This window comes from Pristiophorus japonicus, unplaced genomic scaffold (genome assembly GCF_044704955.1).
Source record: "Pristiophorus japonicus isolate sPriJap1 unplaced genomic scaffold, sPriJap1.hap1 HAP1_SCAFFOLD_678, whole genome shotgun sequence".
NCBI classification, from domain to species: domain Eukaryota; kingdom Metazoa; phylum Chordata; class Chondrichthyes; family Pristiophoridae; genus Pristiophorus; species Pristiophorus japonicus.
In genome coordinates, this window is record NW_027254591.1 from 93,839 (window position 1) to 120,510 (window position 26,672).

At 49.8% G+C, this 26,672-nt stretch overlaps 1 long non-coding RNA gene across 1 annotated transcript in view; it reads left to right on the top strand.

Moving 5' to 3' along the window:
- The window catches only part of LOC139256027 (uncharacterized), a 45,458-nt gene that overhangs the window by 6,842 nt on the left and 11,944 nt on the right, over positions 1-26,672 (top strand). The window contains exon 2 of the long non-coding RNA XR_011592149.1: positions 7,002-7,145. This is a non-coding gene — a long non-coding RNA (uncharacterized lncRNA). The remainder of the gene's footprint in view (positions 1-7,001; positions 7,146-26,672) is intronic.

The window sequence follows — 26,672 nt, forward strand, 5'->3', positions numbered from 1 at the left end:
TTGGAATGTCTGCAGTGAAGGATTGGGCAGACAATTCTGGAATAAGGACACCAGGGCAGGGCTGACAGTGAAAGTACGAGGAGCAAATCTCCTGGTGGGGGGAGTCCAGAACACGGGGGGCCATAACCTTAAAATTAGAACCAGGGAGCGCTGCTTCACACAAAGGGTCGCGGAAATGTGGAACTCTCTTCCCCTAAAAAGCTGTTGAGGCTGGGGGTCAGTTGAAAATTTGAAAACTGATAGTACCTGTTATGTATTTAACCCCTTGTAACCTGTATCACACCTGACCACCAGAGGGCCCACCCGTTGGAGTCCCAAGGGATCCCAGCATCCCTTGGGAACACAGTATATAAGCAGGCCACCCACGAGGTACCTGCACTCTGGAACCTGAATAAAGGAGCTAAGTTCACACTTGCTCATTACACACAGTACTCAGTGTGACCCTTTATTTGGCGATGAGGTAACAAACAACCGCGCGAAAATGCAAAGAGCAGTCAGCATCCTGGAGAAGTTCTCAGAGGGAGACAATTGGGAGGGCCTTCGTGGGGAGACTCGACCAATACTTTGTGGCCAACGAGCTGGAAGGGGACGAGAATGCGACCAAACGAAGGGCGATCCTCCTAACTGTCTGTGGAGCCATAACCTATGGCCTCATGAAGAATCTCCTGGCCTCGGCAAAACCAACAGAGAAATCCTATAAAGAACTGTGTACGCTGGTCCGGGAGCGCCTAAATCCTTAGGAAAGCGGTTTGATGGCGAGATATCGGTTCTGCACGTGTCAACAATCGGAAGGCCAGGAAGTGGCGAGCTACGTCGCCGAACTAAGGCGCCTTGCAGGACATTGTGAGTTTGAGGGATTCCTAGAACAAATGCTCAGAGACTTTTTTGTACTGGGCATCGGACATGAGACAATCCTTTGCAAACTGTTGACTGTAGCAACTCCGAATCTGAGTAAAGCCATAACGATAACCCAGGCATTTATGTCCACCAGCGACAACACCAAACAGATTTCGCAGAATAAAGAAGTTTCAGCCAGTACTGTGCATAAAGTAACGTCGGTCTCGAGCAGAAATGTACAGGGCAGAACGTACACGCCGGCTGCTGCTGCCCGACCTCAATTGATCCAGAGTCCGTCATCATCTGTTAATGCCAGGCAGTTAATACTCTGTTGGCGCTGCAGAGGTGATCATCGGCTCCATCAATGCCGCTTTAAGCACTATGTGTGCAATGGTTGCAGAAGAATGGGACACCTCCAACGAATGTGCAGGCGAGCTGCAAATCCTGCAAACCACCACGTTGCAGAGGAAGATCGATTCACAGTGGATCAGACGGAATTGGAAACTCGTACGGGGGAGGCAGAGGTGCACGGGGCATACACGTTCACGACAAAATGCCCACCAATAATGTTGAAAGTTGAACTGAACGGTATTCCAGTGTCTATGGAGCTGGACACGGGGGCAAGTTAGTCCATAATGAGTAAAACAGCCTTCGACAGGCTGTGGGGCAAGAAGGCACAAAGGACCAAGCTCAGCCCCATTCACACCAAACTAAGGACTTACACAAAGGATCTAATCCCTGTAATTGGCAGTGTTGAAGTCAAAGTCTCCTATGACGGAGCAGTACACGAACTCCCGCTGTGGATTGTGCCAGGGGATGGCCCCACGTTGTTTGGCAGAAGCTGGCTGGGGAAAATCCGCTGGAACTGGGACGACATCCGAGCACTTTCGTCCGTCAATGACGCCTCATGTACCTAGGTTCTGAGCAAGTTCCCTTCGTTATTCGAGCCAGGCATTGGAAGCTTCTCGGGGGCGAAAGTGCAGATCCATTTGGTTCCCGGTACGCGACCCATCCACCACAAGGCTCGGGCGGTACTGTACATGATGCGTGAAAAAGTGGAAATCAAGCTGAACAGGCTGCAACGCGAAGGCATCATCGCGCCGGTGGAATTCAACGACTGGGCCAGTCCGATTGTCCCGGTACTCAAGGAGGACAGTACGGTTAGAATTTGCGGGGACTATAAAGTAACAACCGTTTTTCGCTGCAGGAACAGTACCCGCTACCCAAGGCAAATGACCTATTCGCAATCCTGGCCGGAGGGATGACGTTCATCAAGCTGGACCTGACCTCGGCCCACATGACGCAGGAGCTGGAGGAGTCTTCAAAAGGCCTCATCTGCATCAACACACACAAAGGTCTGTTTATCTGTCGGCTGCAGCAATCTTCCAACGGAACATGGAGAGCCTGCTAAAGTCGGTTCCTTGCACAATGGTCTTCTAGGACGACATATTGGTTACAGGTTGGGACACCATGGAGCACTTGAAGAACCTGGAGGAGGTTCTTAGTCGGTTGGATCGCGTGGGGCTCAGGTTGAAACGCTCGGTGCTTTTTCCTGGCACAGGAGGTCGAGTTCTTAGGCAGGAGAATCGCAGCAGACGGCATCCGACCCATCGACGCCAAGACGGAGGCCATCAAGAACGCGCCGCAACCACAGAACGTGATGGAGCTGCGGTCGTTCCTGGGACTCCTTAACTACTTGGGTAATTTCCTACCTGGATTAAGCACCCTGCTAGAACCCCTACATGCACTACTGCGCAAGGGAGACGACTGGGTATGGGGGAATTCACAAGAGGCTGCCTTTAAGAAAGCCAGAAGCTTATTGTGCTCTAACAAACTGCTTGTCCTGTATAACACATGCAAAGGCTTGGTGTTAGCTTGCGATGCGTCGTCATACGGGGTCGGGTGTGTGTTACAACAGGCTAATGAATCGGGAATTTTGCAACCAGTTGCGTATGCATCCAGGAGCTTGTCCAAGGCCGAAAGGGCCTACAGCATGATTGAAAAAGAGGCTCTGGCGTGCGTTTATGGGGCAAAAAAAATGCACCAGTACTTATTTGGCCTCAAGTTTGAGCTCGAAACTGACCACAAGTCGCTCATATTTCTATTCTCGGAGAGCAAAAGGATTAATACCAATGCCTCTGCCCGCATCCAAAGATGGGCGCTCATGCTGTCGGCATACAACTATGTAATCCGCCACAGACTGGGCACAAAGAACTGCGCAGATGCTCTCAGTCGGCTACCATTGCCCACCACCGGGGTGGAAATGGCACAGTCAGCGGACTTGCTCATGGTCATGGAGGCATTTGAGAACGAAAAATCCTCCGTTACGGCGTTCCAGATCAGGACCTGGACCAGCCAGGATCCTTTACTGTCCCTGGTAAAAAAAACTCTGTCCTCCATGGGAGCTGGTCCAGTGTCCCAGTGGAGATGCAAGAAGCAATTAAGCCGTTCCACAGACGCAAAGATGAACTGTTCCTGCAGGCGGATTGTCTTTTGTGGGGCAATCGCGTAGTCTTGCCCAAGAAAGGCAGAGACACATTCATTTGCGAACTGCACAACACCCACCCAGGCATTGTAATGATGAAAGCCATAGCCAGATCCCACGTGTGGTGGCCCGGCATCGACTCAGATTTAGAGTCATGTCTGCGCCAGTGCAGCACTTGCTCTCAGTTGAGCAGTGCACCCAAAGAGGCACCGCTAAGTTTGTGGTCGTGGCCCTCCAAACTGTGGTCAAGGATCCACGTAGACTATGTGGGCCCATTCCGAGGCAAAATGTTTTTGATTGTCGTGGATGCTTACTCAAAATGGATTGAATGTGCAATAATGTCTGTAAGCACATCCATGGCCACCATTGAAAGTCTACGAGCTATGTTTACCACGCACAGCTTGCCTGATGTCCTAGTAAGCGACAATGGGCCGTGCTTCACCAGTGCTGAATTCAAAGAATTCATGACCCGCAATGGGATCAAACATGTCACATCTGCCCCGTCCAAGCCCGCATCCAATGGCCAGGCAGAACGGGCAGTTCAGACCATCAAGCAAAGCTTGAAACGCATGTCGGAAGGCTCCCTGCAGACCCGATTGTCCCGAGTACCGCTCAGCTACCGCACCAGACCCCACTCACTCACCGGGATTCCCCCAGCTGAGCTGCTCATGAAATGGGCGCTTAAAATAAGGCTCTCTCTGGTCCATTCTGATCTACATGATCACTGGAGGACAAACGGCATCAACAAAGTGTGTACCATGACCGCGATATTGAGATCAAGGATCCTGTGTTTGTGCTCAATTATGGACATGGTCCCAAATGGCTCGCTGGCACGATCACAGCCAAAGAGGGGAGTAGGGTATTTCAGGTCAAACTGACCAATGGACAAACGCACAGAAAACACTTGGACCAAATCAAATTGCGCAGTTAATTCGTCCACGTTATTACGAATACTCCTCGCATTGAGGCACAGAGCCTTCAGGCTTGTCTTTTTAATACACTGTCCCTTTAGAATTTTGCTGTAATGTGGTCCTTTTTGATTTTTGCCTTGGGTTTCTCTGCCCTCCACTTTTACTTTTCTTTTTGTCTTTTGCTTCTACCCCCATTTTACTTCCCTCTGTCTCCCTGCATAGGTTCCCATCCCTCTGCCATATTAGTTTAAACCCTCCCCAACAGCACTAGCAAACACTCCCCCTAGGACATTGGTTCCGGTCCTGTCCAGGTGCAGACCGTCCAGTTTGTACTGGTCCCACCTCCCCCAGAACCGGTTCCAATGTCCCAGGAATTTGAATCCCTCCCTTCTGCACCACTCCTCAAGTCACATATTCATCTTAGCTATCCTGCTATTTCTACTCTGACTAGCACGTGGCACTGGTAGCAATCCTGAGATTACTACCTTTTGAGGTCCTACTTTTTAATTTAACTCCTAGCTCCCTAAATTCAGCTATAATATGGTGACCAGAACTGCACGCAGTACTCCAGCTGTGGCCTAACCAAAGTATTATACAATTTAAGCATAACCTCCCTGCTCTTATATTCTATGCCTCGGCCAATATAGGCAAGCATTCTGTATGCCTTCTTAACCACCTTATCCACCTGGCCTGCAACTTTCAGGGATCTGTGGACAAGCACTCCAAGGTCCCTTTGTTCATCTCCACTATTAAGTGGTCTACTGCTTAAAAGTTATTTACAGTAGGGACGGAATGATGAAGAGTCCCGTCGAAGGCAGGTGTGCACTTTCAACCAATACCTGTTCACACAGCATTGATAAACTCTCTGTAACTGTCAGTGAAACGTGTGCTTTGCTGACAGACATTGCTGTGGTCACTCTTTCCTTCTGCTTTTGGCAGCTCAGTCTCCTTGTGTTTCACAAGACATGTTATTGCAAACTCCTTGTTTCCTGTTCTGTTTTATCTGCTGCGTTATTGGTTAATGCTGACGTCTCCTGACCTTTCTTCCCTCAGGTTAACACACTTCACCGCCTCTACTTCCTGCTCAATCCTATCTATCTGCCTCGGCTATCCTGGTGATCACAGGGGTTACTCTCTCTCTCTCTCTCTCTCTCTCTCTCTCTCTCTGCGCCTTCTCCTCACTCGTCAGCGCTCCCCCAGCCTCTCTCCCTCTCCTCTCTCTCGTTCATTGTGGCTCTTTACTCTTTAGTCCTGTTGCTCGCTCCTTCTTCCTGTTTCACTTTCAGTCACTTTACATTGACATCCACAGCTGCGCTGGTGAGACTCCTTGAGAGGAAAAGATTTCTCGGAGATGGGACCTTGGGACCTGCAAATCTTTCTTGTGGGGTGCTCCTTTGCCGTTATCGTTCTGCATACCTCCGTAAGATCACCACTCAGACTCCTCACAAGGCTGGAGAGCCCAAGTCTCTCTAGTCCCACTGCATCCTCCTCTCTGGTCACTGTCTGAGGCTGAACCAGACTGCTCGTAACCTTGGCGACTTTTTGGCCCCGAGCTGAGTTTCCGACTACATATCCTCTCCATCACCAACACTGCCTACTTCCACCACCATAACATCGTCCGTCTCCGCCCCGCCTCAGCTCCTCCACTGCTGAAACCCTCATCCACACCTTCATTACCTTGACTCGACTATTCCAGCGCTCTCCTGGCCTCCCACCTTCCACCCTCCATAAATTTTGCCTCATCCAAAACTCGGCTGCCCGTGTCCTAACTCGCACCAAGTCCCACTCACCCATCACCCCCTGTGCTCACTGCCCCGTGTCCTAACTCGCACCCAGTCCCACTCACCCATCACCCCCTGTGCTCACTGCCCCGTGTCCTAACTCGCACCAAGTCCCACTCACCCATCACCCCCTGTGCTCGCTGCCCCGTGTCCTAACTCGCACCAAGTCCCACTCACTCATCACCCCTGTGCTCACTGCCCCCATGTCCTAACTCGCACCAAGTCTCACTCACCCATCACCCCTTGTGCTCGCTGCCCCGTGTCCTAACTCGCACCAAGTCTCACTCACCCATCACCCGCTGTGCTTGCTGCCCCGTGCCGTAACTTGCACCGAGTCCCACTCACCCATCAGCCCCTGTGCTCGCTGATCTACATTGGCTCCCAGTCTAGCAACACCTCGATTTCAGAATTCTCAACCTTATTTTCAAATCCCTCCATGGCCTCATCCCTCCCTGTCTCTGTAACCCCTGCTCCAGCCCCTACAACCCCCTGAAATATCTGCGATCCTAAAATTCTGCCCTCGAGCATCCCCGATTTTAATCGCTCCACCATCGGTGGCCGTGCCTACAGCTGTCTGGACCCCAAGCTCTGGAATTCCCTCCCTAAATTCCTTCGCTTCTCTTTTCTCCTTTAAAACGCTCCTTTAAACCTACCTCTTTGACCCCTGTCCTAATATCTCCTTATGTGGCTCGATGTCAAATTTTTGTTTGATAATCGCTCCCGTGAAGCGCCTTGGGATGTTTTACTGCGTTAAAGGCGCTATATAAATGCAAGTTATTGTTGTTATCTCTCTTTGTAAGCAGTCTCTTTTCCGCGAGCCTCATCGCTCCAGGGTTCAGGAGCCCAGGGTCACTCGGGGTTCAAGCTGCGGAGATGCGGGGTTGAACTGTGCTAATTGTTCTGTTCTGTTGCATTTCTTTTATTTTCCATGAAATGTTTTCACTCCATCTACTTTGGTTTTAGCGTCTTTTGTGTCTGTAATTGCAGGTACTGGACCTGCACATTGGAGTGCGTGCTCGCTGAAACTTTGCCCAGGCTTCAGTGCTCGACAGGCCTTCAGTTGTCAGGCCTCTGATGTGTCACAGGTCTTATAAACAACTCAAGCTTCGACACACAGAAAATCATCACCAGGCACGTGAACTCCTTTAAAGACACGGTATTCTGTCTTCAAAAAAGGGGAGTGAATAAAGAATACAAGTTTGCGGAAGTTGGATGGTAGAAATTAGATCCTTAAAAAAAATTAATTCATGGGATGTGGGCGTCGCTGGCAAGGCCGGCATTTATTGCCCATCCCTAATTGCCCCTTAAGAAGGTGGTGGTGAGCCGCCTTCTTCAACCGCTGCAGTCCGTGTGGTGAAGGTGCTCCCACAGTGCTGTTGGGGAGGGAGTTCCAGAATTGTGACCCAGCGACGATGAAGGAACGGCCGATATATTTCCAAGTCAGGACTTGGAGGGGAATTTGGAGGTGATGGTGTTCCCACGCACCTGATGCCCTCGTCCTTCAAGGTGGTAGAGGCCGCGGGTTTGGGAGGTGCTGCCGAAGAAGCCTTGGCGAGTTGCTGCAGTGCATCCTGTAGATGGTACACTCTGCAGCCACGGTGCGCCGATGGTGGAGGGAGTGAATGTTGAAGGTGGTGGATGGGTTGTCAATCAAGCCAATTTTGAAAGGTTAACTGGGGAGATTCACAACTAAAGGATTAATAATCCGTCTGGCTGTGTGTGATCAAGGGTCAATATCTTTGCATTGTATGATGGGACTATTAGACAACTTATTCTAAGAAGATCCAACTGAGATACCATCGGCACCCAACTCAATCATGGATACCATTGATCACTGCGTAGTTTCACACTCCGGATACACAACTAGATTCATTGGATGTGAAGTGCTTTGGGACATCCCAAGGATCCAATAAGGTGTTAAATAAATGCAGGCTCTTTTTTCTTTCTTCATATGGGTAGCTGGGATCCCAAGCTCCTGCATGTATCTTTGGGGTTCTCAGACGAGAGAGTAAAAAGCACCAATGGGATCTGCTCTGGATCACGATACGGCCAGCACCGTGGAATATCCTGCTAACACACAGTGCCCATGAAGAATGGTGTCTTGGTCAAAGTGCGGGAGGTTGCTGCGCCCCACATGGGCCAATACCTCCAGCAACAGAGAGAGCCATCAGCAGGAGCAGGCCCTCGCCCATCCACACAGTGGCTCGAGGAGGGGCCTGTGCCCAGTGTAAACCAGCTCATTATTCAAGACAGGAAGGGCACACACAGTTTAGCATCAGTAATGGGGAAATCTCTGTTGGCCCCGATTTTAACTCCAGGCGGATTCCCCGCTCAGGCCCGAGTTAAAATTACACTCTGGTCCCAATGTCGTCATCAGGCCGCAACATGCAGATGTACAGAAGGACCCTGTTGGCTCCGGGCACCTGTCCTTGCTGCCCGCTCAGGGGAGCAGGTTAAAATTGTAGATGTTGCGATCGTGGCGGCTTTCGGACAGGCAAGAGACAGGGCGATTTTAACCGCCCACCCGCCAGGTTTGTGTTGGGCTAAAATCGGCCTAAGGGCAGAGTTTATGAGCACTTGGAAAAGTATAAGGTGAGTAGATGTGGTGTTGGGATTGGGAGGTCATATCTAATTAACAGAATGGAGTTCTGATGCCCCTTGAGCCTGCTCCGCCATTCAATGAGATCATGGCTGATCTGTACCTCAATCCCATTTACCCGCCTTTGCTCCATATCCCTCGATACCCTGACCCAACAACAATCTATCGATCTCAGTCTTCAAAGCTCCATTGACCCCCAACATCCACAGCTTTTTGTGAGGGAGAGTTCCACATTCCCAGTGTCCTTTGTGTGAGGGTTCCTGACATCACCTCTGAACGGCCTGGCTCTAATTTTAAGGTTACGCCCCCTTGTTCTGGACTCTTCCCACCCTCCACTCGAGCGAATAGTTTCTCCATCTACCCCATCAATCTCTTAATCATCTTATTCAACACCTCGATTAGATCGCCCCTTAATCTTCTAAACTCGAGGGAATACAAGCCCAGTCTGTGCAACCTGTCCTCATAATTTAGCCCCGGGACCATTCTGGGGAACCTGCGCTGCTCCCCTCCGAGGCCGATGTACCCTCCCTGGGGGGCGGGGCCCAGGACTGACGCAGTGACTCTGGATGGGAGTCTGATCCGAGCTCTGTACAACTGTAAATTAACCTCCAGCTCTTTCTATTCCAACATTCTTGAGATAAAGGCCCACATTCCATTAGCCATTTTGATGCCTTTTTGGCACTCCTATAACTGACTGCCGGCCCGTATTATCAGTGTTGATAAAGGAGCTTGTGTGTAATCAGGAGATTGTGCAATCTACTCCAGCGACTGGGACATGGCACCAGCTCCCTTCCTCCCAGTCAGTTAAGTGTGTTTATTTTCCACTCTCCCTTGAATCAGCCACGGAGCAGTCGGTACCCAGAGCCCAAAGTCAGTGAAATACACAACACAGAAACAGGCCATTGGGCCCAACCAGCTCATGGCAGCATTTACTCTTCACTGAGCTCCCCACACACCCCGCGTTCCAAGATCTCAAGACCATTCACAAAAGCAAAGTCAAGAAAATGAGCATTATGCCAAAGGAGGTGATATTGGGAGAAGTGATGAAAAATTTGCTCAAAGAGGAATTTCATGGAGAGAGAGGGAAATAAATGACTTGGGCAGTGATGTGAAGGAAGAGAATTTCTGACATAGAAAACATGGAAAATAGGTGCAGGAGTAGGCCATTCGGCCCTTCGAGCCTGCACCACCATTCAATAAGATCATGGCTGATCATTCACCTCAGTACCCCTTTCCTGCTTTCTCTCCATACCCCTTGATCCCTTTAGCCGTAAGGGCCATATCTAACTCCCTCTTGAATATATCCAATGAACTGGCATCAACAACTCTCTGCGGTAGAGAATTCCACAGGTTAACAACTCTCTGAGTGAAGACGTTTCTCCTCATCTCAGTTCGAAGTGACCTACCCCTTATCCTAAGACTATGTCCCCTGGTTCTGTACTTCCCCAACATCGGGAACATTCTTCCCGCATCTAACCTGTCCAGTCCCGTCAGAATCTTACACGTTTCTATGAGATCCCCTCTCATCCTTCTAAACTCCAGTGAATAAAGGCCCAGTTGATCCAGTCTCTCCTCATATGACAGTCCAGCCATCCCTGGAATCAGCTTGGTGAACCTTCGCTGCACTCCCTCAATAGCAAGAACGTCCTTCCTCAGATTAGGAGACCAAAACTGAACACAATATTCCAGGTGAAGCCTCACTAAGGCCCTGCACAACTGCAGTAAGACCTTCCTGCTCCTATACTCAAATCCCCTAGCTATGAAGGCCAACATACCATTTGCCTTCTTCACCGCCTGCTGTACCTGCATGCCAACCTTCAATGACTGATGAACCATGACACCCAGGTCTCGTTGCACCTCCCCTTTCCCTAATCTGCCGCCATTCAGATAATATTCTGCCTTCGTGTTTTTGGCCCCAAAATGGATAACCTCACATTTATCCACATTATACTGCATCTGCCACGCATTTGCCCACTCACCTAACCTGTCCAAGTCACCCTGCAGCCTCTTAGCGTCCCCGTCACAGCTCACACCGCCACCCAGTTTAGTGTCATCTGCAAACTTGGAGATATTACATTCAATTCCTTCATCTAAATCATTGATGTATATTGTAAAGAGCTGGGGTCCCAGCACTGAGCCCTGCGACACTCCACTAGTCACTGCCTGCCATTCTGAAAAGGACCCGTTTATCCCGACTCTCTGCTTCCTGTCTGCCAACCAGTTCTCTATCCACGTCAGTACATTACCCCCAATACCATGTGCTTTGATTTTGCACACCAATCTCTTGTGCGGGACCTTGTCAAAAGCCTTTTGAAAGTCCAAATACACCACATCCACTGGCTCTCCTTTGTCCACTCTGCCAGTTACATCCTCAAAAAATTCCAGAAGATTCGTCAAGCATGATTTCCCTTTCATAAATCCATGCTGATTGGACCAATCCTGTCACTGCTTTCCAAATGCGCTGCTATTTCATCCTTAATGATTGATTCCAACATTTTCCCCACTACTGATGTCAGGCTAACTGGTCTATAATTACCCGTTTTCTCTCTCCCTCCTTTTTTAAAAAGTGGTGTTACATTAGCTACCCTCCAGTCCATAGGAACTGATCCAGAGTCAATAGAGTGTTAGAAAATGATCACCATTGCATCCACTATTTCTAGGGCCACTTCCTTAAGTACTCTGGGATGCAGACTATCAGGCCCCGGGGATTTATCAGTCTTCAATCCCATCAATTTCCCTAACACAATTTCCCGCCTAATAAGGATATCCTTCAGTTCCTCCATCTCACTAGACCCACTGTCCCCTAGTACATTCGGAAGGTTATTTGTGTCTTCCTTCGTGAAGACAGAACCGAAGTATTTGTTCAATTGGTCTGCCATTTCTTTGTTCCCCCATTATAAATTCACCTGAATCCGACTGCAAGGGACCTACATTTGTCTTCACTAATCTTTTTCTCTTCACATATTTATAGAAGCTTTTGCAGTCAGTTTTTATGTTCCCTGCAAGCTTCCTCTCGTACTCTATTTCCCCACTCTTAATTAAACCCTTAGTCCTCCTCTGTTGAATTCTACATTTTTCCCAGTCCTCAGGTTTGCTGCTTTTTCTGGCCAATTTATATGCCTCTTCCTTGGTTTTACACAATATCCTTAATTTCCCTTTTTCGCCACGGTTGAGCCACCTTCCCCGTTTTATTTTTACTCCAGACAGGGATGTACAATTGCTGAAGTTCATCCATGTGATCTTTAAATGTTTGCCATTGTTTATCCACTGTCAACCCTTTAAGTATCATTTGCCAGTCTGTCTAGCGAATTCACGCCTCATACCGTTGAAGTTAGCTTTCCTTAAGTTCAGGACCCTATTTTCCAAATTAACTGTGTCACTCTCCATCTGAATAAAGAATTCTACCATATTATGGTCACTCTTCCCCAAGGGGCCTCGCACAACAAGATTGCTAATTAGTCCCTTCTCATTACACATCACCCAGTCTAGGATGGCCAGCTCTGTAGTTGGTTCCTCAACATATTGGTCCCGAAAACCATCCCTAATACACTCCAGGAAATCCTCCTCCACCGCATTGCTACCAGTTTGGTTAGCCCAATCTATATGTAGATTAAAGTCGCCCATGATAACGACCAGGCCGTATAGACAGTGGGTACAAAAAGCTGATGTTCCTGAGCAGTGTTACTGTATTAGTTATAAACAGCATCTGAATGTGCTTCAGTGTGCAACGTCACATCCGCAGCAATTATATACACATCGGTTGTATCTGCAACTGTAAAATATACACTGCTAAAATACCTGCCTCACTACGCTGCCCAACCTAAAATCCCCGGCCTGCTCCCACCCTGTGTGTCCCCGGACTCGGTTTAGAAATAAGGTCACCCTAGTGTAGGTCAATGGGCTGGATCAGGAGGGAGCGTGTGTAGTACAGGTTAGTCAGACATGCACAGAGAGTGGATCATGAGATGGAAATCAGCATTTCAGAGAGGGTCACACGATTCAGAGAGGGAATTCTGTCACCAGCTTAAATCAACAATTGTACAGCAGATTTTAAAGAAAGTCACACAAGGGTCCGTGCAGTTCACTGTGCAATGAGGAGAGGAAGCAATCTGATGGTGATAAGCTAAGCAGGAAATAGCAAACCAAGGCACAGCAAGAGAATGTGGGGGAAAGGAGACGGGCCACCAGATAGCTGACTCAGCAACAGAAACACTGATTCAATCTCACCACACAGACCAGATCTAACTGAACGCTGAGGCTCGAGAGGTTGAATGAGCTACTCCTGTTCATCGCTATTTCTTTCGGAACCATCCTTTGTATAATCTCTGGTGCTTTTTGCACCGTCCTGTTTGCCCAGCTGACCTACATTGGTTCCCGGTCTGGCAACACCTCAGGTTTAAAATTCTCATCCTTTTTAATCTCTCCATGGTCTCGCCCCTCCCTAACTCTAATCTCCTCCAACCCCACATCCCCCTGCCCCCCGCCGAGATCTCTGCGCTCCTCTAATTCTGTCCTCTGGCTTATCCCCGATTATAATCGTTCCACCATCGGCGGCCGTGCCTTCAGCTGCCGAGGCCCCAAGCTCTGGAACTCCCTCCCTAAACCTTTCCGCCTCTCTCTCCTCCTTTAAGATGCTCTTTGACCAAGCTTTGGGTCACCTGCTCTCATATCTCCTTCAGTGGTTCAGTGTTTGATAACGTTCCTGTGAAGCACCTTGGGAAGTTTTACTGCATTAAAGGCACTATACAGATGCAAAGTTGTGCTGTTGCTTCATCTCTATTTTAATGAAAGTGGTGAACTTTGGGCCTTTACACTCTCGGTCGCCTAGTCCTATAAAGTACTTTCTCCAGTTTGGAGTTGAGTCCCACTCCAGGGATAATCAGCCTGCTGCATCTTCCCACCACATGTGGGTTTCTGTGTAAGCTCCACAATCTGTTCAGCACCTCAACCCGCTGGGACCTTGTCGGTCAAATCTGATCTTGGGGAAACCTTTTGTGGCTGAGGGGTCCGAGCCCCTTGTAGAACCTGCCCAACTCACCTTCCATTCCTCCCAATGGGGGCTGGTGATCTGCTCAGCCAGATTAACCCAGCCAGAGGAGGTGAAAACTATCCCAAAATATGCATCCAGTGTGCTGGGACATTTTTCCAACAGACTCTTCCTTGGACATTGCTCAGTGTAACAAACTCAGCGTCTGGAGGCTGTGACAGGCACCATAGAAATGCAACTTGTTTCCCTTTGTTTCTTTAGGTACTGGATTTTGAGTGGATGGGGTGAGAGGGGGGAGACGGAGTGAGTGGGTGGGAGACGGAGTGAGGGGGTGGGAGACGGAGTGGGGGGGGAGACAGAGGGGGGGAGATGGAGTGGGGGGGGAGACGGGGTGTGAGGGGTGGATGGGGAGAAGGGGATGGACGGGGAGAGGGGGACGGAGTATGTGGGAGGGTGTGAGGTGGGGTACGGAGTGAGGGGGGTGTGGGGTTCGGGGTACAGGTTGATTTCTGGTTTTACTGATCTGACGCCACTTGGCTCCTTCCTGTTACCCCACTCTCTGCCTCCCCACTCCCCCCCGACCAATTACCCCCCCTCCACTGATTACCCACCCAATCACACGGATGCTCGAATTCCCTGCATTCCTACTTTGCTAATAATCTCGTGTGGAAACTGAGCAAATGCCTTCAGGAAGTCCATCTAGACAATATCCACAGAAACTCCCCTATCCATCAGGTTAATGGCCTTCTCAAAAAACTCACCCAATCTGATCACAAAACAACACTGACTCTTGGATCAGCTGATCTGTCAACAAGTGTTTAGTCACTCTGTCTCGCTCAGTAAAGGGTCGGACTGCCACCCTGTGTACAAAAGGAGAGCTGCGCAGAGAGAGTATGGGAGATGACAGAGAGAGAGAGATAGAATGAGGGTCAGAGAGAGAGAAATAGAATGAGAGTCACAGAGAGAGAGAGAGAGAAATGTCATAGTTACAAGATAGTTTTTCACAGGGAGAATTATTCGATAGTCAAAACCTTTACAACCATTCAGAGGAAGACTTGCATTTATATAGCACCTTTCACGACCTCAGGATAGCCCAAAGTGCTTCACAGCCAATGAAGTAGTTTTTTTTGAAGACTAGTCACTGTTGTAATAGTCATAGGAAATGCGGCAGCAAATTTTCACACAGCAAGCTCCCACAAACAGCAATGAGATAATGACCAGATAATCTGTTTTTAATTATGTTGGTTGAGGAATAAATATTGGCCTCAGGACACCGAGGAGAACTCCCCTGCTGTTCTTCGAATAGTGGCCGTGGGATCTTTTTACGTCCACCTGAGAGGGCAGACGGGGCCTCGGTTTAATGTCTCATCCGAAAGATGGTGTAATGTATTTGCTTCATGGGTTCTTTGCTTAAGAATTCATAGCAACACATTGCTATTAAGAACTAGTTGGTTTATTAGCAAAGCTTTAACAATCACACTACACATTACCAGTTCATCCACCAGGCTCACAACCACCTGCCCCATCGTGGATCCCCCGAACCCAACTGGCCGAGGTTTTATTGAGTCTTGTGAACATAACGTGACCGGCTAAACCACTCACAACTCAACAGCTCTGCAACTCTTTTGTTGTGAACAGAATAAAACATTAAATCAAGTGCCCCCTGATTAAAGGAGGGGGGGGGGGACACTCCAAACACTTTCAAACAAGTGCCCCCTTGTTTTTTTTTGAGGGCACTGAAAACATAGAAACATAGAAAATAGGTGCAGGAGTAGGCCATTCGGCTCTTCTAGCCTGCACCAACATTCAATAAGATCATGGCTGATCACTCCCTCAGTACCCCTTTCCTGCTTTCTCTCCGTACCCCTTGATCCCTTTAGCCATATGGGCCATATCTAACTCCCTCTTGAATATATCCAATGAGCTGGCATCAACAACTCTCTGCGGCAGGGAATTCCACAGGTTAACAACTCTCTGAGTGAAGAAGTCTCTCCTCATCTCAGTCCTAAATGGCTTACCCCTTATCCTAAGACGATGTCCCCTGGTTCTGGACTTCCCCAACATCGGGAACATTCTTCCTGCATGTAACATGTCCAGTCCCGTCAGAATTTTATAAGTTTCTATGAGATCCCCTCTCATCCTTCTAAACTCCAGTGAATGCAGGCCCAGTCGATCCAGTCTCCTCATATGTCTGTCCTGCCATCCCGGGAATCAGTCTGGTGAACCTTCGCTGCACTCCCTCAATAGCAACAACGTCCTTCCTCAGATTGGGAGACCAAAACTGAACACAATATTCCAGGTGAGGCCTCACCAAGGCCCTGTACAACTGCAGTAAGACCTCCCTGCTCCTATACTCAAATCCTCTAGCTATGAAGGCCAACATACCACTTGCCTTCTTCACCGCTTGCTGTACCTGCATGCCAACTTTCAATGACTAATGTACCATGACACCCAGATCTCATTGCACCTCCCCTTTTCCTAATCTGCCGCCATTCAGATTGTTGTGTCCTTACACGCTACTATAAATTCACACGAGGCACATTCTGCAGACAAAGTCACTCTGTGACCTAATCTATATTCACAGGCTCAAGAAGTGATGAAGGTGGGTGGAGCTTCCCCTTTTATACCTGAAACACCAGGCTAGGAGTGTCTCCCACAAGATCACCCCCTGTGGTCAAGGTGTGCATTTCTTAGGTGTAGAAAGTATGCAGTGTTGTTACATGAAGGTTACAGTTACATGAAGGTTACATATATGACAGATAATATTCTGCCTTCGTGTTTTTGCCACCAAAATGGATAATCTCACATTTATCGACATACTGCATCTGCCATGCATTTGCCCACTCACCTAACCTGTCCCAAGTCACCCTGCAGCTCACACCGCCACCCAGCTTAGTGTCATCTGCAAACTTGGAGATATTACACTCAATTCCTTCATCTAAATCATTGATGTATATTGTAAATAGCTGGGGTCCCAGCACTGAGCCCTGCGGCACTCCACTAGTCACTGCCTGCCATTCCAAAAAGGACCCGTTTATCCCGACTCTGCTTCCTGTCTGCCAACCAGTTCTCTATCCACATCAGTACATTACCCCCAATGCAATGTGCTTTAATTTTGCACACTAATCTCTTGTGTGGGACCTTGTCAAAAGCCTTTTGAAAGTCCAAATACACCACATCCACTGGTTCTCCCTTGTCCACTCTACTAGTTACATCCTCAAAAATTCCAGAGGTTTTGTCAAGCATGATTTCCCTTTCATAAATCCATGCTGACTTGGACCGACCCTGTCACTGCTTTCCAAATGTGCTGCTATTTCATCTTTAATAATTGATTCCAACATATTCCCCACTACTGATGTCAGGCTAACCGGTCTATAATTACCCGTTTTCTCTCCCTCCTTTTTTAAAAAGTGGTGTTGCATTAGCTACTCTCCAGTCCATAGGAACTGATCCAGAGTCGATAGCCTGTTGGAAAATGATCACCAATGCATCCACTATTTCTAGGGCCAATTCCTTAAGTACTCTGGGATGCAGACTATCAGGCCCTGAGGATTTATCAGCCTTCAATCCCATCAATTTCCCTTACACAATTTCCCGCCTAATAAGGATTTCCTTCAGTTTCTCCTTCTGTTTAGACAACTCTGTCCCCTAGTATTTCCGGAATGTTAATTGTGTCTTCTTTCGTGAAGACAGAACCAAAGTATTTGTTCAACTGGTCTGCCATTTCTTGGTTCCCCATTATAAATTCACCTGATTCTGACCACAAGGGACCTACGTTTGTCTTCACTAATCTTTTTCTCTTCACTAATCTTTTTCTCTTCACATATCTGCAGAAGCTTTTGCAGTCAGTTTTTATGTTCCCAGCAAGCTTCCTCTAATACTCTATTTTCCGCCTCCTAATTAAACACTTTGTCCTCCTCTCCTGAATTCTAAAATTCTCCCAGTCCTCAGGTTTGCTGCTTTTTCTGGCCAATTTATATGCCTCTTCCTTGGATTTAACACTATCCTTAATGTCCCTTGTTAGCCACGGTTGAGCCACCTTCCCCGTTTTATTTTTACTCCAGACAGGGATGTACAATTGTTGAAGTTCATCCATGTGATCTTTAAATGTTTGCCATTGCCTATCCATCGTCAACCCTTTAAGTATCATTTGCCAGTCTATTCTAGCCAATTCACACCTCATACCATCGAAGTTACCTTTCCTTAAGCTCAGGACCCTAGTCTCTGAATTAACTGTGTCACGCTCCATCTTAAGAAAGAATTCTACCATATTATGGTCGCTCTTCCCCAAAGGGCCTCGCACAACAAGATTGCTAATTAGTCCTTTCTCATTACACATCACCCAGTCTAGGATGGCCAGCCCTCTAGTTGGTTCCTCGACATATTGGTTTAGAAAACCATCCCTAATACACTTCAGGAAATCCTCCTCCACCGTATTGCTACCAGTTTGGTTAGCCCAATCTATATGTAGATTAAAGTCACCCATGAAAACTGCTGTACTTTTATTGCATGCATCCCTAATTTGTTGTTTGATGCTGTCCCCAACCTCACTACTACTGTTTGGTGGTCTGTACACAACTCCCACTAGCGTTTTCTGTCCTTTGGTATTTCGCACCTCCACCCATACAGATTCCACACCATCCAGGCTAATGTCCTTCCTTACTATTGTGTTAATTTCCTCTTTAACCAGCAACGCTACCCCACCTCCTTTTCCTTTCTGTCTATCCTTCCTGAATGTTGAATACCCCTGGAGGTTGAGCTCCCAGCCTTGGTCACCCTGGAGCCATGTCTCCGTGATGCCAATTATATCATATTTGTTCATTGCTGCCTGTGCAGTTAATTCGTCCACCTTATTATGAATACTCCTCGCATTGAGGCACAGAGCCTTCAGGTTTGTCTTTTTAACACACTTTGCCCCTTTAGAATTTTGCTGTAATGTGGCCCTTTTTGCTTTTTGTCTTGGGTTTCTCTACCCTCCACTTTAACTTTTCTTTGTTCTATCTTTTGCTTCTGCCCCCATTCTATTTCCCTCCGTCTCCCTGCATAGGTTCCCATCCCCCTCCCCAACAGTACTAGCAAACACTTCCCCTAGGACATTGGTTCTGGTCCTGCCCAGGTGCAGACCGTCTGGTTTGTACTGGTTCCACCTCCCCCAAAACCGGTTCCAATGTCCCAGGAATTTGAATCACTCCCTTCTGCACTACTCCTCAAGCCACGTATTCATCTTAGCTATCCTGCGATTCACTAGCACGTGCCACTGGTAGCAATCCTGAGATTACTACCTTTGAGGCCCTACTTTTTAATTTAACTCCTAGCTCCCTAAATTCAGTTTGTAGGACTTCATCCCATTTTCTTTACCTATATCATTGGTACCTATGTGCACCACGACAGCTGGCTGTTCACCCTCCCTCTCCAAAATGTCCTGCAATTGCTCCGAGACATCCTTGACCCTTGCACCAAGGAGGCAACATACCATCCTGGAGTCTCGATTGCGGCCGCAGAAACTCCTATCCCCCTTACAAAACACAAATTATCCAAGTGACCCCTGGCTAAAAGAGGGAGGGGGGGGCACTAAAACCGGCACACTAAACAAATTAAACTTTAGACATTTAAAGTCAAATTAAAATTTGGTTGAGCATACTCACAGGTGCATACATTACACTGCTTCCCCTTGTTTTAGAGGCAAGGTATTTATACAATATTTCAAAAGATTACTTATCATGGATAACAATTTTACAAATTTGGCTGCTGAGCCGGAGTATCTTGGAAGCGTTTAGCTTCCTCCTACTCTGACTTCCATTTCTGTGCAGTTGGTTGGCTATGCCCGTTTCCTAGATTCTCATTTGACCCAGAAGACCATCTTGGGGCATTTTTCTGTTTTCAGGGTGTGTAGCCCAGGCTTCCTGACCTCTATCCTCCTGTGTCCTCTTGAGTTTCCTTGAAACCCTTACATCCATCCTCCTGTTAGCTTTCTTCCGAAGATCTTCATATTCCCAGTTATCAATATCCTGTCTACTTGGTTTCCTTATTCCTGTCAAAAGCTCCCAAATTACTGACATAACTCATTGTCACATCCATATTGTCTTCTTAGCTTAATAGCTGTTAATCACTCTCAATAATGTTGAATTGCTTTTCAATTACTCTAAATGGCTTTCCACAAGCTCTATCTGCCAGTTCAACACTGTTCACTACTCACAAAAAGAATGGTACTGCCAGACTCTCATTGGCGAATCACGCTGCTGGTATATCTCCTTGCTGTGCTCCACTTGCATTTGCCTTCTCATAAAAGGAAACTCCACCAAAACTGCCCATGAAGAAACTCCCATCCTCGTCACCATTTTGTAATGTATTTGCTGCATGGGTTCTTTGCTTAAGAATTCATTGCAACACATTGCTGTTAAAAACTAGTTGGTTTATTAGCAAAGGTTTAACAATCACACTACACATTACCGGTTCAACTATTTTCGTTGTGCACTTTAAACAAATGCCCCCTGCAAGGGGGGGGTCACACTCCAAAGTACACTTTTTTCCAGTGCTCCTTTTTTTTGAGGGCACCAACACAAATTATACAAGTGCCCCTAGCTAAAAGGGGGGTGCACTAAAACTGGCAAATTAAACAAATTAAACTTTGGATATAAAATCAAATGAAAAATTTTGTTGCCAGGGAGGATGATACAGTCCAGTCCCTCTGATGCCCACCTGTCGCGGAAGGCTGCAAGCGTACCGGTGGACACCGCATGCTCCATCTCCAGGGACACCCTGGCACGAACGTAGCCACAGAAAAAAGGCAGGCAGTTGGGCTGAACGACCCCCTCAACTGCCCGCTGCCCAGTTATTGGCCACCTTGGCCATGCCCAGGAGCAGTCCCTACGAGGAGGCCCACCGACCTGCCCGCTCCCCTCCGCACCGGGTGCCGAAAGATCAGGAGCGTGGGACTGAAGTGCAGCCAGAAACCGAGGAGCAGCCCCTTCAAATATTGGAACAGGGGCTGCATCCTCACGCTCTGTATAAAAACATGGAACACGGACTCCCCAAGACTCAACAGCTCTGCAAATCCGTGAGCATACTCACAGGTGCATAGAGACGGCACTGCCGACAGTGCGGCACTCCCTCAGTACTGCCCCTCCAACAGTGCGACACACCCTCAGTACTGCCCCTCCGACAGTGCGGCACTCCCTCAGTACTGCCCCTCCGACAGTGCGGCACTCCCCCAGTACTGCCCCTCCGACAGTGCGGCACTCCCTCAGTACTGCCCCTCCGACAGTGCGGCACTCCCTCAGTACTGCCCCTCCGACAGTGCGGCACTCCCTCAGTACTGCCCCTCCCACAGTGCGGCATTCCCTCAGTACTGCCCCTCCGACAGTGTGGCACTCCCTCAGTACTGCCCCTCCGACAGTGCAGCGCTCCCTCAGTACTGCCCCTCCGACAGTGCAGCGCTCCCTCAGTACTGCCCCTCCGACAGTGCAGCACTCCCTCAGTACTGCCCCTCCGACAGTGCAGCGCTCCCTCAGTACTGCCCCTCCGACAGTGCGGCACTCCCTCAGTACTGCCCCTCCGACAGTGCGACACACCCTCAGTACTGCCCCTCTGACAGTGCGACACACCCTCAGTACTGCCCCTCCGACAGCGCAGTGCTCCCTCAGTCTTCTCTTCTTAGGCAGCCCCTCAGAGTTGAGGATTGTCATGTTTGTAACCTCCACATAACTGTAATCCTTATGTAACAACACTGTACACTGTATACACCTGAGTAATGCACACCTTGACCACAGGGGGTGAACTTGTGGGAGACACTCCTCACCTGGCCATCCAGGTATATAAAGGGAGGTCCCACGCAGGGTCTGCACTTCTTGGTCCTGGGAATAAAGGTTCAGGTCACGAAGTGACTTTGTCTGCAGTACATGCCTCGTGTGATTCTATCGTAAGGTGTAAGGACACTACATTTGGCAACGAGAAACGGGAATCAACGACCCACGAGGATGGCCACCGGTAGCACAGAGGAACATAGAAACATAGACATAGAAAATAGGTGCAGGAGCAGGCCATTCGGCCCTTCTAGCCTGCACCGCCATTCAATGAGTTCATGGCTGAACATTCAACTTCAGTACCCCATTCCTGCTTTCTCGCCATACCCCTTGATCCCCCTAGCAGTAAGGACCTCATCTAACTCCTTTTGAATATATTTAGTGAATTGGCCTCAACAACTTTCTGTGGTAGAGAATTCCACAGGTTCACCACTCTCTGGGTGAAGAAGTTCCTCCGCATCTCGGTCCTAAATGGCTTACCCCTTATCCTTAGACTGTGACCCCTGGTACTGTGTTGGTGAGGACTGGGATGATTTCGTTGAGAGGCTCCAGCAGAGCTTTGTCACGAAGGACTGGCTGGGAGAGGAAGCGGCTGGCAAGCGGAGGGCACATCTACTGACCAGCTGTGGATCCAAGACATCTGCGCTGATAAAAGACCTGATCGCACCCGAGAAGCCGGAGGACAAGCCTTTTGAAGAGCTCAGCACTCTGATCGGTGAGCACCTCAAACCAGGGAGCAGTATACACATGGCCCGGCACCAGTTCTACACACACCGGCGTCGGGAGGGACAAAGCATATCGGACTTCGTTGTGGACCTTCGGCGTTTGGCCAGCCTCTGTAAGTTCACAGACGCCTGCAGGGGGGAGATGTTAAGGGATTTCTTCATTGAGGGCATTGGTCATGCCGGGATTTTCAGGAAGCTTATTGAGACCAAGGACTTGATTTTGGAAAGGGCAACGTTGATAGCTCAGACCGTCATGGCAGGGGAAGAGGAGACCAAGATAATTTACGTGCGCAGCCCTGATTCCAATGTGGCGATGGACCAGGGAGTTAACATTGTTAACGAGACACAGAACCCCGCAGGCAGGCAAGGGCAATTCGACACCACTCAGGCAGCAACAGACTCTAGGGCGGGCCAGCAACAGAGACAATGGCAATTCACGCCATCACAAGGGACAATGCGTCCCGGGATGGGACCATTGACACTCAGCAACAGAGTGCTCAGGAGTAACCAAAGAGACAATCAGAGAGGAATGCCTGTTCACAGTTCCTTTGTTCACAACAATCTCAGCTCATGCTGGAGGTGCGGTGGCAAACATGCTGCGAGAACCTGTAGGTTTCAGCAATTTATCTGCAGAAACGGTAACTTCAGTGGACATCTGGCCAGAATGTGCAGAAAGCCCGTAGCGAGGCTAGTTTATGAGGCAGAGGAACCAGACGAGGGGTCTGCAAGGCAGGGTGATGCTTGGGGCAAAGCTATAGATGCTGAAGTCCAGCGGGTTCATGTGGCAGACATCCACAGCTCGTATACCAAAATGCCACCTATGATGATGAAAGTTCTATTAAATGGCATCCCAGTACGCATGGAGCTGGACACAGGAGCCAGCCAGTCACTTATGAGTGCCCAACAATTTGAAAAACTATGGCCACACAAAGCTAACAGGCCCAAACTGGAACGCATTGACTCGCAGTTACGGACATACACCAGAGAGATCATTCCAGTACTAGGCAGTGCAAACTTGGTGGTCACACACAATGGATCGGAGAACCGGCTGCCACTCTGGATTGTCCCGGGGAATGGTCCCGCGCTCTTGGGGAGGAGCTGGTTAGCCAAGATGAACTGGAAATGGGGGAATGTGCACGCCATTTCATCTGTGGAGCGAAGTTCATGCTCACAGGTCCCACAGAAATTCGAGCCACTTTTTCAACCAGGTGTCGGGACTTTTAAGGGCACCAAAGTAGTGATACGCATCACCCCGGACGCCAGACCAGTGCACCACAAAGCCAGAGCCGTGCCGTATGTGATGCTCGAGAGAATTAAGAGTGAGTTGGACAGGCTGCTAAGAGAGAGCATAATTTCACCTGTTGAATTCAGTGACTGGGCAAGCCCCATCGTTCCTGTCCTTAAAGAGGATGGCTCGGTCAGGATTTGTGGCGACTACAAGGCCACCATCAACCGAGTGTCACTACAAGACCAATACCCGCTTCCGAGAGTGGAGGACCTTTTTGCCACGCTGGCAGGTGGCAAGCTGTTCACTAAGTTGGACCTCACCTCAGCCTACATGACTCAGGAACTGGCTGAAGAATCCAAGCTTCTGACCATCATCACTACGCACAAGGGACTATTCGTTTACAACAGGTGTCCGTTCGGCATTCGTTCAGTGGCCGCTATCTTCCAGAGGAACATGGAAAGCTTGCTTAAATCCATCCCTGGAACAATCGTATTCCAAGATGACATCCTAATCACGGGTCGAGACACCGAGGAACACTTCCACAACCTGGAGGAGGTGCTATGCCGACTGGACCGGGTAGGCTTGCGACTAAAGAAGTCCAAGTGTGTGTTTTTGGCCCCAGAGGTCGAGTTTTTGGGCAGGAGGGTTGCCGCAGACGGGATCCGGCCTACCGAATCCAAAACGGAGGCGATCCGCCGTGTGCCCAGGCCCGGCAACACATCAGAGTTGCGGTCATTTCTGGGACTATTGAACGACTTCGGGAACTTTCTGCCGAACTTAAGCACATTGTTGGAGCCGCTGCACGTGCTCCTGTGTGCGCTCCTTCCGCTATTTACGCTTGGCCTCCGATTGCTCCCGACGATGAGACTCGAGGTGCTCAGCACCTTCCCGGATGTTCTTCCTCCACTTTGAGCGGTCTTGGGCCAGGGATTCCCAGGTGTCGGTGGGGATGTTGCATTTTTTCAAGGCGGCTTTGAGGGCGTCCTTGAAGCGTTTCTTCTGCCCACCTGGGGCTCGCTTGCCGTGTCGGAGCTCCGAGTAGAGCACTTGGTTTTGGGAGTCTCATATCGGGCATGTGGACAATGTGGCCTGCCCAACGGAGCTGATCGAGCGTGGTCAATGCTTCGATGCAGGGGATGTTGGCCCGAGTGAGGACACGGACGTTGGTGCGGTTATCCTGCCAATGGATTTGCAGGATCTTGTGGAGGCAGCGTTGGTGGTACTTCTCCAGTGTTTTGAGGTGCCTGCTGTACATAGTCCATGTCTCTGAACCATATAGGAGGGCAGATATCACTACTGCTTTGTAGACCATGAGCTTGGTGCTGGGTTTGAGGTCCTGGTCTTCAAACACTCTGTTCCTCAGGCGACTGAAGACACCACTGGCGCAGTGAAGGCGGTGTTGGACCTCGTCGTCGACATCTGCCTTCGTTGACAGGAGGATCCCGAGGTATGGAAAATGGTCTACATTGTCCAAGGCCTTGTTGTGGATTTTGATAACCGGGGGGCAGTGCTGTGTGCCGAGGGCAGGTTGGTAGAGGATCCTTGTCTTACGGATGTTTAGTGTAAGGCCCTTGTACGTTTCAGTGAAGGTGTTGATGATGGTTTGGAGTTCAGCCTTTGAGTGTGTGCAAACGCAAGCATTGTTTGCGTACTGTAATTCGATGAGACGATCTTGGATCGGGACTGGAGCTGACGGAGGTTGAACAGTTTCCCGTTTGTTCTCTAGATTAGCTCCACTCCAGCAGGGAGTTTACTGAGGGTGAGATAGAGCATTGCAGCAAGGAAGAGCGAGAAGAGGGTTGATGCGATGACACAGCCTTGCTTGACCCATGTCTGCATGTGGATTGGGTCTGTGGTGGATCTGTTGTCAGGATCACGGCCTGCATGTCATCGTGGAGCAGGCGGAGGATGGTGACAAACTTGAAGGCAGCCGAATTTGAGGAGGATGCTCCATTAAAAAATCCCTCATGGTTGACAGTGTCGAAGGCCTTTGTGAGGTCAAAGAAGGCCATGTACAGAGGTTGGTGCTGTTCCCTACATTTCTCTGGAATTTGACGCGCCGTGAAGATCATATCCATTGTGCCCCTTAGTGGGCGGAATCCGCATTGCGACTCTGGGAGGAGCTCTTCAGCCACAGGGAGGCGATTCAGGAGGATTCTTGCGGTGACTTTCCCTGTGGCAGACAGCAGGGAAACTCCTCTGTAATTACCGCAATCGGAGTATCCCTTTTCTTGAAGATGGTCATGATTACGATGGCGATGTCTACGTCGAAACATCTGAGTTCCCAGGCAACGACAGCAGCTGCTGTTGGGTTGTCCATGAGGGTCCTGATGTTCCAGGTCCCGAACTTCATTTTAAAGGCTGGAAGATGACTGTGTGCAAATTATTTTAACGTGGGGCGGCCGTTGCACACCGGCTCCCACACGGGCTTGACGGAGCAAGGTCCTGGTCCAGTGACAAGGGGATCCAAGACGACTGGAGACCAGGCTCCGCCGCATGTGCCTCGTTCATACACACAAACTCAAACACACTCCTCCTGTCCTCCTTCCCACAGGACCTCTCTCTACGTGGAATTCATAGGATGCCATGTCGGCCCGCGCAGCGCCTTCCCTGGGCCACGGCCCCACTGCTGGTCTACGCTGCTCCGCTCCTCACCGGTCCCGACCTCCGCTCCTCATCCATCCCGACCTCCGCTCCTCATCCATCCCGACCTCCGCTCCTCACCCGTCCCGACCTCCGCACCTCACCGGTCCCGACCTCCGCTCCTCACCCGTCCCGACCTCCGCTCCTCACCCGTCCCGACCTCCGCTCCTCACCGGTCCCGACCTCCGCACCTCACCGGTCCCGACCTCCGCTCCTCACCCGTCCCGACCTCTGCACCTCACCCGTCCCGACCTCTGCACCTCACCCGTCCCGACCTCTGCACCTCACCGCTTCCGACCTCCGCTCCTCACCTGTCCCGACCTCCGCTCCTCACCCGTCCCGACCTCCGCTCCTCACCCGTCCCGACCTCTGCACCTCACCCGTCCCGACCTCCGCTCCTCACCTGTCCCGACCTCTGCACCTCACCCGTCCCGACCTCTGCACCTCACCCGTCCCGACCTCCGCTCCTCACCGGTCCCGACCTCCGCTCCTCATCCATCCCGACCTCCGCTCCTCATCCATCCCGACCTCTGCACCTCGCCCGTCCCGACCTCTGCACCTCACCTGTCCCGACCTCTGCACCTCACCCGTCCCGACCTCCGCTCCTCACCCGTCCCGACCTCCGCTCCTCACCCGTCCCGACCTCCGCTCCTCATCCATCCCGACCTCCGCTC